The sequence below is a fragment of the Squalius cephalus genome (assembly GCF_949319135.1).
Source record: "Squalius cephalus genome assembly, chromosome: 1".
Lineage (NCBI taxonomy): Eukaryota > Metazoa > Chordata > Actinopteri > Cypriniformes > Leuciscidae > Squalius > Squalius cephalus.
The window spans coordinates 9,480,193-9,492,056 of NC_137122.1; the positions used below are offsets into that span (position 1 = coordinate 9,480,193).

Here is an 11,864-nt window from a genome sequence, read left to right on the forward strand (position 1 = left end):
CAGGTCTGCCCCATTCTATATTATTAAGTGGACACCACCTCGACAGCCAGCCATTGAGTGAACACAATCTACTAAGTATCTCATCACTCCTGCGAACAGGAAGGGGGCCAGAGCAAATTACAGTGCTTGACATCGTACTCGCGGGTTCACACACCTCTTTAATATTAATTTTGGTGATCTCTGACTGGCGGAGTCGAACATTATTAGTGCCGACATGAATAATAATCTTAGAGAATTTACGATTAGCATTAGCCAGCACTTTTAAATCTGCTTTGAAGCCATGCGCTCTGGCTCCTGGCAATCATGTGACTATGGTGGCTGGTGTCTCTATTTTCACGTTCCGTGTGATCGAATCGCCAATCACAAATTACTAGGGCTCAATCATTCTCAGTGGGTGTTTCACTAAGCGGGGCTAATCGATTTTTTATGTTAATCAGAGCGGAAGAGTGTTTTTTTTATCCGCGACTAGAGCGATCCCTCACTGTCACCCATTTGCCTTTCTGCGCAGGCTCTACTTCAGCTGGAACCGAATCATGTAAAGACCCTCTATGCTAGGCGCATCCAAAGCAGCATCTAAAGCTCTAGCACTCTTACTATCCTCAATTAAAGTTTGGATGCGTGACTCTGAAATCTTCTCCGTCAGCCTGACTGTCTCCTTGCATTTATCACATATAAATCCTAAATTGCAGACAAAGAAGGGTATGCTAAACGTGACATGAAGTGCAAGTGACAATAACAGGAGAAGACTTTACTCACCGTGTTTGTTGACTGATTCTTACTCACCTGGGGCCTCATTTATAAAACTTTGCGTAGGATTTGCGTCAGAAGTGGCGTACGGATGAAACATAGGACGTGCGTACGCACAGAAATATTCGGATTTATAAAACCGTGCGCACGCACATCCTACGCAGTTTTCCCTTAATAAATCACAATCAATTCTAAATGTAGCGCAGCTTTTGCGGCTTCATGTCACGCCCATAGTTGCCCATAAATAGTCCGTGAAACGCCCACAAGTTAATATTCATAGATTGCAAAATCATGGCAAACACAGAGGAAAACCAAGAAACGTAACTTCACTCACGTCATTACGCCTTGTGATGGCATCATGGCATTTTATTACCATCCATTTGATTGCATCTGACAAGCTACAGATGTGTTATGAAGATGAATTGCATTACATGCCAATATTATTACAGAACATATTTCACTTTTCATTTTGCAAATATGTGTTAATTTGCATTTCTGTTGTAATCTTCGTTTGCTTTTGTTTGTTTTACACTGCAGATCGATCAAACGGGTGTTCGTGTCGGCTCTTAATTGTAAGACTTGCTAAGTCTTCATGTTATTTATGAGAGGCAGTATTGACATTTCTTTTACAGTTTCTACAGTTTCACACACTTTCACGTGTTTCTTCATTCTGCCGACGGTGTCGCCATTTCTCATTTCACCCGTTTTTGTGCGTACGCCTGGGTCAGACCTTGCGTGAAGGACCGCACATTTTCCCGTCAAGTTTGCTTTTTATAAATACCAATTATTGCGTAGAGAGCGGCGTACGCCTTCTTTTGTGCGTACGCAACGTTTATAAATGAGGCCCCTGGGCTTTTTATGTACTCAAAGGCGTGGGCGCATGAGAGAAAATAAATAATAAATAACTGAGCGTACGGGTGGTGTGTTAACAGGCTAGCGAATTACTAGTGTGTTGTGCTAATAATAACGGAAGCTAGCGATGTCAGGTTAATCTGAGATGTTGGGTAAGCAGTATTTAGTAGTATAAACAACTAGAAATGACAGAAAATGATGGTTCAAAACAGAAAGAAATACGAGGCTAAGACGGAGCTTACAGCACCGAAGCAAACAAACTCACAGCAGGCAGCGAGGAAGACAGGGAAGGTTTTAGTAAAATAAATATCAATCTCAAAGTTGGTTTCAAAATATGGCAGTATTGTACATTTTAATGTTAATATCATGTTAGATAATTGTTATTGATCACATATATTTAATAGTTCTTGCTAAAGAAACATGGGATTCGTGCCTATAATGTTTTAAAAATAATAGTTGGAAGATAAATTTACCTCATTCATGGAAAGTTTCAAGGACAAATAATCAATTTATAGAAAGGCATGAAATTATCATATTTTATAGCAGTTGTCTACCATTACATTCTACCATTACATCAGAGCTCACTTTCATGTCCTTTCACTTTATATTTCTCTCTTTGAAGAGAAATATTTTGATGTACTAAAAATTAAATGTAATAATTGTTTCTTTCATGCCAGACCTGATGGAAGAGAGCGAGGAGAGTGAAGAACTGAGTGAAGTGGAGGAGGAGAGTGAAGAACTGAGTGAAGTGAAGGAGGAACATCATGTCCAATCTGGAGGAAAACATTCCTCGAGTCGCTCAAAGACTAAACAGATATTTTTAATGAAAAGAAGAGCTAAGAAATCTACAACCTGCACTCAGTTTGGAAAGAGTTTCACAACCAACCAAAATCTTGAGTGTCACATGAGAGTTCACACTGGAGAGAAGCCGCACACGTGTGATCAGTGCGGAAATAGTTTCTCCATTAAAAGTGAACTGAAGATACACATGAGGATCCACACTGGAGAGAAGCCATTCTCATGTGATCAGTGCGGGAAGAGTTTCAGTCAATCTTCATCCCTTAATGTTCACATGAGGATCCACACCGGAGTGAAGCCGTTCACATGTGATCAATGTGGCAAAACTTTTCTTAGGGCATCAGACCTGAAGTCACACCTGACAGTTCATATGAAGGAGAAGCCGCATTCATGTTCTGTGTGTGGAACGAGTTTTTCACGACTGTATAGTTTACATAAACATCAGAAAATCCACACTGGTGTGAGAGAGTACATGTGCTTTGAGTGTGACAAGACTTTTATTACAGCAAACTGTTTAAAACTGCACCAGAGAATTCACACTGGAGAAAAACCTTACAAGTGTTCACACTGTGACAAGAGATTCAGTCTGTCAGCAAATCTGAAAACACATGAGAGGATCCACACTGGAGAGAAGCCACACACTTGTGATCAGTGTGGAACAAGTTTCTCTATTAAAACTCACCTTAAGCGACACATGAAGATCCATGCAGTGGATAAACCACTTAAACACAGTCTGAGATCACAGAAGTAGTTTATTTTCATGTGCTAAGCAACAAAGTCTCTTCTGTTTAAGTTAGGCACACATCACTCTATAGCTGGTGTGTGGTGAGCACAGGACATTTTGTTGACTGATTGATATCTATTAACTTGTGTTCAACCAACAGGAATGTCTAATTTGTCAGTTCAGATCAATGAAAAAAAAAATTTGCTCTCTGACAGTAGCTCATGTAAAAGCAGAAATACAGCACTATACAGGGCTCTAGACTGTGACTAAATTGTCCCATTTTGCGACCTAAAACATGCATTTCAGCTTGAACCAAAAAATATTTGGCAAATAGGCTCTATGCAGTGGGGATTGTGACGTGTTTCCGAATACACTCTCTACTGGGCTAACAGTTTCCGGTTCCGTATTTACATCTGACGCTAAGCCACGCGATAACCTTGTGTATGGTGCGAAACTTAACAGCAACAAACATTTCTGGTTGTTCTTATATCTCGTTTTTTGCAGCTTAACCATGGAGAAAAAGGTTTTCCGATACCAAAAGCTAATGCGACCTAGATCGGAACATTGTTGTGTGCTGTTGTGTGTTGTGTCGGCAAGATACAACTCAACTGTGAGTTTCCATTCATTTCCAGTGGAAGAGGATCTCAGAAAAAAGTGGATCGTTCAGATCAGGAGAGATGACTTCCAAGTCAACAAAAACACAAAGGTGTGTAGCGTTCGTTTCAGACTTGATGACTTTATGGATGGGGCTCGTCTGAAATGTCTGAAAAAAGGTGTTTTCCCTACACTGTTTGAGTGGAACCATTACTAGGAGCAGCCGCCGAGGTTGAGTGTTTGGGAATGTCGAGAGAGACTGCTGACCCCTGATCCTGACTCGGACGTAGACCAAGAATATATGGACTTTGATGTGACGACATGATTATTGTTCAGTTCCCGAAGCTGCAGCTGTGGACATGGTTCTACATGAAAACGAGGAGTTAAAAAGGGAGATAGATGATGTACGGAAGCAGTTGGAGCAAACAAAGATCATACACCGCTTTGGTCTCAAGAGATTTGCTGGGTCCGATGAGGACATACGCTTTTATACAAGGTAAGATTACACTCACCTAAAGGATTATTAGGAACACCATACTAATACTGTGTTTGACCCCCTTTTGCCTTAAGAACTGTCTTAATTCTACGTGGCATTGATTCAACAAGGTGCTGAAAGCATTCTTTAGAAATGTTGGTCCATATTGATAGGATAGCATCTTGCAGTTGATGGAGATTTGTGGGATGCACATCCAGGGCACGAAGCTCCCGTTCCACCACATCCCAAAGATGTTCTATTGGGTTGAGATCTGGTGACTGTGGGGTCCATTTTAGTACAGTGAACTCATTGTCATGTTCAAGAAACCAATTTGAAATGATTCGAGCTTTGTGACATGGTGCATTATCCTGCTGGAAATAGCCATCAGAGGATGGGTACATGGTGGTCATAAAGGGATGGACATGGTCAGAAACAATGCTCAGGTAGGCCGTGGCATTTAAACGATGCCCAATTTTATTTTTATTGCCTAGTTTTATTAACACAGGAATAAATAACAGGAAGCGTGAATCTTCAGGAGGGGTTCAAGCCAAAATAACAAACAAAAATGGTTCTAACTAAAAGGGAATTAAATGTAATTTACCTAACAAAAGAAAACCCCAAAGAAAATACAAAAGACTTCCCTTTCTCCCTAACTAACCATAAATAGGAGAAAATTACTCAAGAAAACAAAAATGGCAACCTCCTCCCTACGGCTTCCAAAAGAAACGAATTAAACATCAACTTAATGACATAAATCAGTAACAGCTTAAATAAACCCGAAAATATAAATAAAATATAATACAAAAGAGAAACATCAAAAGAAACTAATTAAACATCAACTTAATGACATAAATCAGTAACATCTTAAACACGAAAATATAAATAAAATATAATACAAAAGAGAAACATGTGATACCAAGGTAACAAGACAGATGTCCTCATAATTCGACGATGACAATCCCACACAGGGAAACCTCACTGAACGAACCACACTCCAACATTTAGAACTCCAACAATAAACTAAATGTCTGGGGCAGGAGATGAGGGACAGAACAACAACGGAGCTCTACGACGCGCGCCCAAGAAGCTCTCCTACATTGCCGTCTTTCTCAGCATATCAACATTCCCGCTCATCAACGTGATCTGCCGCAGCTGAACACAATCAACCCTGCACAGAAGGAGAGGGAGAAAGAGAGAGAGAGACAACAAACTGCACAACAACAAATCACATCACAAAAATCAAATAAATAAAAGAAATAACACATTACGTCCAGGACGTAACAATATCATATTTGATAACCGAATTAAGCTATAATAAAGAATACATAATTTTACTAGTTTTACTTCTAATAAACACAACAAAATATTTTTTAATTATATTTTGTTTAAATTGCACTAGGCTAGGCAACTGCAGTTGTGTTAAAAGTTCCAAGTTTCCCAATTTATGTGAATATGTTTATTTACAGATATGCAGGGGCGGATTAAGGTGATCATGGGCCCCTAGGCTGCTCTTTGTGCACCCCCCCGCCCGCCCCCTTGTCAAGAGAATTATAAAAAATCGGCAATAAGATCATAATTTGTGCTAAAATAGTCTAAATGTTTAGTTTTAAAAACAATTTTAAAAAGCTGATTAGGTCTATTTTGATGTGTCTGCGCAAGTTCAGCAGACAGTGAGGTTCGGGTTTGTTCCAATCAGAGCTCGTGAGTCAGTGGAGAGCGCATTTCTGAATATTCCGCTCCGCTCGCTCATTCCACAGGGTCGCTCGCTCAACCCAGAATGGCCTGAGCCTGGTTCGAAAATATGTTTAATATTCGAAAATAAAGCTTGCCACAAAGAACAGGTACAAGTAATGATTATGAATGTGTCTAAAATAGCAAGGAGACATTCAATTGTTTATTAATTAACTGGTGTTTTCTGTGTCCCTGCTTCTTATTCTCTACATGTATCCATTTATTTGGTTGATATGATCGGGGCGAGCACGATTTGTGTGAGAGCAGATCGGGAGGTGCAAGATTCGATCTGTGAACACCTCACATTATCAGATAATCTGCGCCGAACATCGGAACCGATCGAGGTCATCAACAAGATTTATTCTCCGATTCTCGGGAGGGGTAAATCGGGGATAAATCGGCATAAAACTCCTGTAGTGTGAGCCAGGCATAAGTAATAATGTAAAAGAAAACGTTGAATGCACTAAATCTTTTATCTGAAAGCATTTACTGCATTAAATACATGAAATCCTGTATATTGTTTGATTACGTCCCTAAACAACTTAGCCCCCTCATTTCTATCTGAACTTCTATCTCTACATAATCCCTTCTCGAGCTCTTTGCTCCGGTCGTCATAGATTGATCACTGTTCTCAGAACTAAATTAAAACAAAGAGGAGAATGTGCCTTTGCTTTTGCGGGTCCTAGGGATGTTAACCGATGACCGTTTGACCGATGGTTGACCGTATCAACGTTGACCGGTCAAAGTCGTCGGTAGTCGGTTAAAAAAAAAAAAAAAAGTTATCTCTAAATTAGGCTATTATAGACAGTGGACTTTACTCTACTACAGTTAGCCATCTCATTCCAAGATGTTTTTGTGTGAAGTGAACAAATCCCTCACATTCAATTTTTCATAACTCACCTGTTTGTATTTAATAAACCAATAAAAACATTTGGCGCGAGGTCACAGCGTTTGGGTTCGCGCACTCACAGGGTTTGCGAAAAGTAAAGGCTACAGGCTAAAACACTCGAGGTTAGAGCCAGGGCAGACGACAGGATGAAGCGTGTAAAGAAGTGTGTGGGACCATTTCACCAAAAAGAATGACACAGATGTAAGTTGCAACTTGTGTGATACAGTGCTTAAATACAGTAGTAACACATCAACTATGATCACCTTAAAACGCGATCCCGCAAGCCTCTTCGGGTGAGAAAGGTAGCCAAAGCGGGAGGCAGAGCGGCAGAGAGATGCGACAGAGTTGCGAAATTGCAGGCACGATATTGTACAATATTGGGAAAATATTAGATATTGGGGAAAAATTAGCCTACATTTCGATAGTTTTTTCCCAACGATATATATTGCGAGTCATGATCAATCCAGGCTAAAGTCAATAATTACCATTCCATGATATTAATAATTTCACTAATAAGCAAGCTTTACAAGTGACAAAAAGGTCACTTAATATTTTATTCCAAAATTAGAACATATTTCTGTCAGAATTCGGTGAACGTTCTACGCAGTCCAACGTGGCGGCGCTCTTAACAGATGTTTGTTTGTTCATTCCTCAAAATAAGTACAAAAAAATCTTATTCTCTCTCTCTCTCTCTCTCTCTCTCTCTCTGTTTTCGGTGCTGGTGCAGTGACGCGTTCATGTAAACGGCACCTAAAAGCTGTCACAAAGAACCAGCAAAAGTAATGATTATGAATATGTAAAATATTGCGATGAGACATTTTAATTATCTATTAATAAACAAGTGTTTTCTGTGTCGGCTGCAAAGATGAAATCTGACTCGCGATCTTCGCAGTAGTGAACGCGCCGGAGAGAAATACACATTTCACGGATTAAATCGTTTTATTTTGTTTTGAATGGTTCTGTTTAAAAGTAGAGATTTCTGTAGATAATAGATATATTTCTATTTTTTTAGGTGTGTGAGACGAGTAAGCTACCTTATACGTTGAGTTTCGGTTTATGGATGATAGCTTAATGTTAGCTCCAGTTCAGGCGCTGGCGCCTCCGTGTCGTGATATCTATCTGCTATATTTACTTTTTTTTATTAAATCGAGAAAATTGGATAATGAAACGCTGATTAAAATTAAGATACAATTAATACAAAACGAAATTCGTTTTAAAGAAAGGCTTTGTGCTTTCTGTTTGAGGTCTCTGTGAAAGTTTTAAAGCAGTCTTTTAGTGCCGCTTTGAGCGGTCGCGTCCGTAATGGAGAACTGTCACGTAAAATTGTTTTTTCCTCATAAATGCGAACACGAACAATAAAAGACAAAAGACTTTTTAAAAAAGACAACCATCCACAACTTTATAACACTCCAGTCAACATCCTCCTTTTTGTAGACGAAATAGTCCCAAATAGCTGATTTTGACTTTCTTTTTAGTACGAAATATTATTCTCTTAATACACCATGGGTGCTACTACTACCCTTCACATCGCATGTTCCGGCGATGTGACTATTGCTCATGCGCACAGCCCTATATTTTAAACTAATCGGTTAACCGGTTTCAACCGGCTAATGAGGCTCGGTGGTCGGTCAAGAAAATTTTTAGTTTTCGCCATCCCTAGCGGGTCCTAAACCCTGGAACAGGTTACCAGTTGTAACTGACTTCAGTTAGTATTTTGATTTTCTTTTGCTATTTAGTTTGAAAATTGTCTCTGATTTTATTTGTGAAATTAGTTTTCTACTGCTTTTACTTGTATTTATTTTAGCTGATGTTGTAAAGCACTTTGGTCAGCTGCTGCTGTTTTAACGGTGCTATATAAATAACCAAACTTGGAACCTGAAACTAACCATTTGTTATGGAGTTCTAGTCAGGGGTTATATAAAGGTGTGAGGTAAGGTAAACGGGTGTTGCGTCATACTCAGCTGATCGTATTTCTGGAGTCTCGTAGCGCGAGGAGAATGTATTGGCGTATGTATTGGTATGTATTTGTTTGGGTGCTTGGTGCTCCCCGTAGATGGTTGATCTCCGTTTTGCTGCCGTTGCGTTTCTCTGCATGTACTGTAAGAATTGCGGGCGATATAGTGTGATGCTTTTTTAAGCGACTGCTGCTGTCTGCATGTGAATCGCTATTAAAGTGGTGGCTGCCGGATAGATGACGTGGCCTGCATTATTAGTCTGCATTATTTTTTTAGAACTTCTTTTGTGTTTTAGGTGTATAGAACTCTGTGAGCATACCTGGTGTTTTGCATCCTCCTTTGCATGCAATTTGTTTGGCACTAAAAAAAATAAATAGTAAAGGGGTGGTTGATTATGATTTCACTTTTCTAACTTTAGTTAGTGTGTAATGTTGCTGTTTGAGCATAATCAACATCAGCAAAGTTACAGCGCTCAAAGTTCAAAGCAAAGGAACATGCTTCAAAGGGGGTGAGTCCATGAGAAGAGGAAGAGTTGTTGTAGTCGAGCACATTTGTGAGTCTGCTCAAGCTATCCGTATTTTCAAATGTATTGCAATACAGTGCGTAACACAAATGCAATAGCATGTCACTCTGTAGGCATCTTACAATAGTTCCTATTCGAGCGATTTATAGATTATCATGACAGAATATGCTAATCAGTGACTTGGAAGATAGTTGACTCCACATCAACAACATAAATTAATCAGCTAACCATTCAGAGACGTCCTGTTGCATTCTATATGTCGTCTTCTTCTTGAGTCCCTCCTTCATTGTCCGACTGCGGTTTGATTATAAAAGGAACATTTTGAACATTTCTGACTGTATTTTAGTGCGTGTCTGCAAGCTGCAAGTGCAACATGTCTGGGCTGGACACCCTCACTCACAGGGACCAAACGACCACTCAGTGATGAGATCCAGTACTTTTTAATCTGTAAACAGACAAATATCATCAGTGGATGATGGCACCGGGGCAATGGCTTCTCTCTCACTCTCTCGTGTAGACGCAGAAGAATGTTCATGAGAGAAGCGAAGTGTATGCGCTCATCAGCCTCGCGCAAATAGACGGACACAATCGTACAATAAAATAAATCAATAAATACAGGTAAATAAAAAAACTGATGACAATACATTTCTTGTCTTTCTTATGAGACATCACATTAACATTCTTATCAATGCACTCGAATAGTGTATAATACATTACAAGTAATATATTACAATATTTTATATACTAGATTACATTCAAACATGCATTAATTCAAATATTCATATGATATAACATATTATAATGAAAAAAAAATAAACAATTATTGCGTCATTAGTAACATCCAAATGAAACATTAAATAGAAATTTAGCACCATACCATGTGCAGGCCTCACCACGCACAGCGCGAATCATCAAAATGGATTCTTACCCCTAAAACACTATGTACAATACATGTTTATCAACAGTCAACCAGATCTCTTTTCTTTCAAGAACATAACTAATTAAACAACATACCTGTAAACAGACAAATATCATCAGTGAATGATGGCACCGGGGCAATGGCTTCTCTCTCACTCTCTCGAGTAGACACTGAGCCTAATATGATAATTAGTAAGCACCATGATGAAGTTCATGAAAATCGAATTACAATTAAACACACTTCATCACAACCAACACAATCAAATGCTGCTATCACTTAAATCACACTTGAGAAAAAAAATATATAAAAAAATGCATTTGGACGATAAACATCAGCATACCAGAAGAATGTTCACGAGAGAAGCGACGTGCATGCGCTCATCAGCCTCGCGCAAATCGACTGACGCAATCGCATGTTGCATGTCCAAGGGGAAACCCCGGAGATGTCCCACCCCAAACAAAGCAGTAGCACCTCAATGCAGTACACAAGATCCGGGGGGAGGAGTCGGATCTTATATAAGGGGTGGAGATTGGTAGGTTTAGGGGTGGAGATGGGTAGGTTTAGGGGTGGGTTTAGGGATCAGGGGGTGGAGACTGGTAGGTTTAGGTGTGTAAGGTGGGAAGAGTTGGATCTAGATCCGACTCCTCCCCCCGGATTTTATGCTCTGCATTGAGGACCATCTCAAACAAAGACCCGAAGAAAAGCTCCTCTACTTTAACGCTATGTTCTCTTACTCATGAACAATAATCTGAACAAAATTTCGTGAGGTTCATTAATCCATTCTAAATACAAAAGTAGAAAAAACTTAGTATAATCAGTAAATTAAAGAAAATAATACAATGTAAAAAAACAAATCAAAGAATAATTCACACCAGTTACACAAGCTGCTAACACACACACACACACACACAAGCTCTTGTAGCTCCGCCCTCTGTGCCGGGAGCAGCAGCTCATTTGCATTTAAAGGGACAAACAAAACTATGCATTTTTGCTCACCCTCAAAAATGGATAATTTTAACATGCTATATAAAAATATCTGTGGGGTATTTTGAGCTTAAACTTCACATACACACTCTGGGGACATCAGAGACGTATTTTACATCTTGTTAAAAGGGGGTTTATACCACCCCTTTAACCCTCTGGGGTCTGAGCTGTTTTCTGGGCCCTGGAGGTGTTCTGACATGCTCTGACATTTCTGGTTATTTCTGTTACTTGTGACATTTTCATGGCTAAAGTCTGATTACACTGTATTCAGCACAAACTCTGCTACAATAATATATCAGCAGCAAGTATATAAAAGTTTGTAGTTTTGAGATAATAACATTTATGCGTGGTTTGTGAAAAAACAAAAAACAATTGTCACTGAAATAAGCTCATGAAACCCCTACTGATTATTTCTTCACAAGACTTTTGAAAATTGTATCACGTAGCCTAGAATATTTGCTGCAAAACTATGTGAAAATCATCCTGACTGCTCATTCAGAGAAGACAATATATTGATTTAAAATTTCTAAGACGTGTTTTGTGTTAGAAAAGATACTTCTAGGGGAAAAATCACTCTGAGACTTGTTTTAAAAGTTTTTCGAATCACCAAAAAATGGTTTCGTTTTACTTTAAAAAGTTTCAGAATAATACAAAGACAATAAACTCAAAAAAG

General features: G+C 39.1%; 1 long non-coding RNA gene across 1 annotated transcript in view; it reads left to right on the forward strand.

Annotated features, from left to right (window-relative positions):
• Positions 1 to 11,864, forward strand: part of LOC307164096 — a 249,343-nt gene that overhangs the window by 67,503 nt on the left and 169,976 nt on the right. The window lies entirely within an intron of this gene.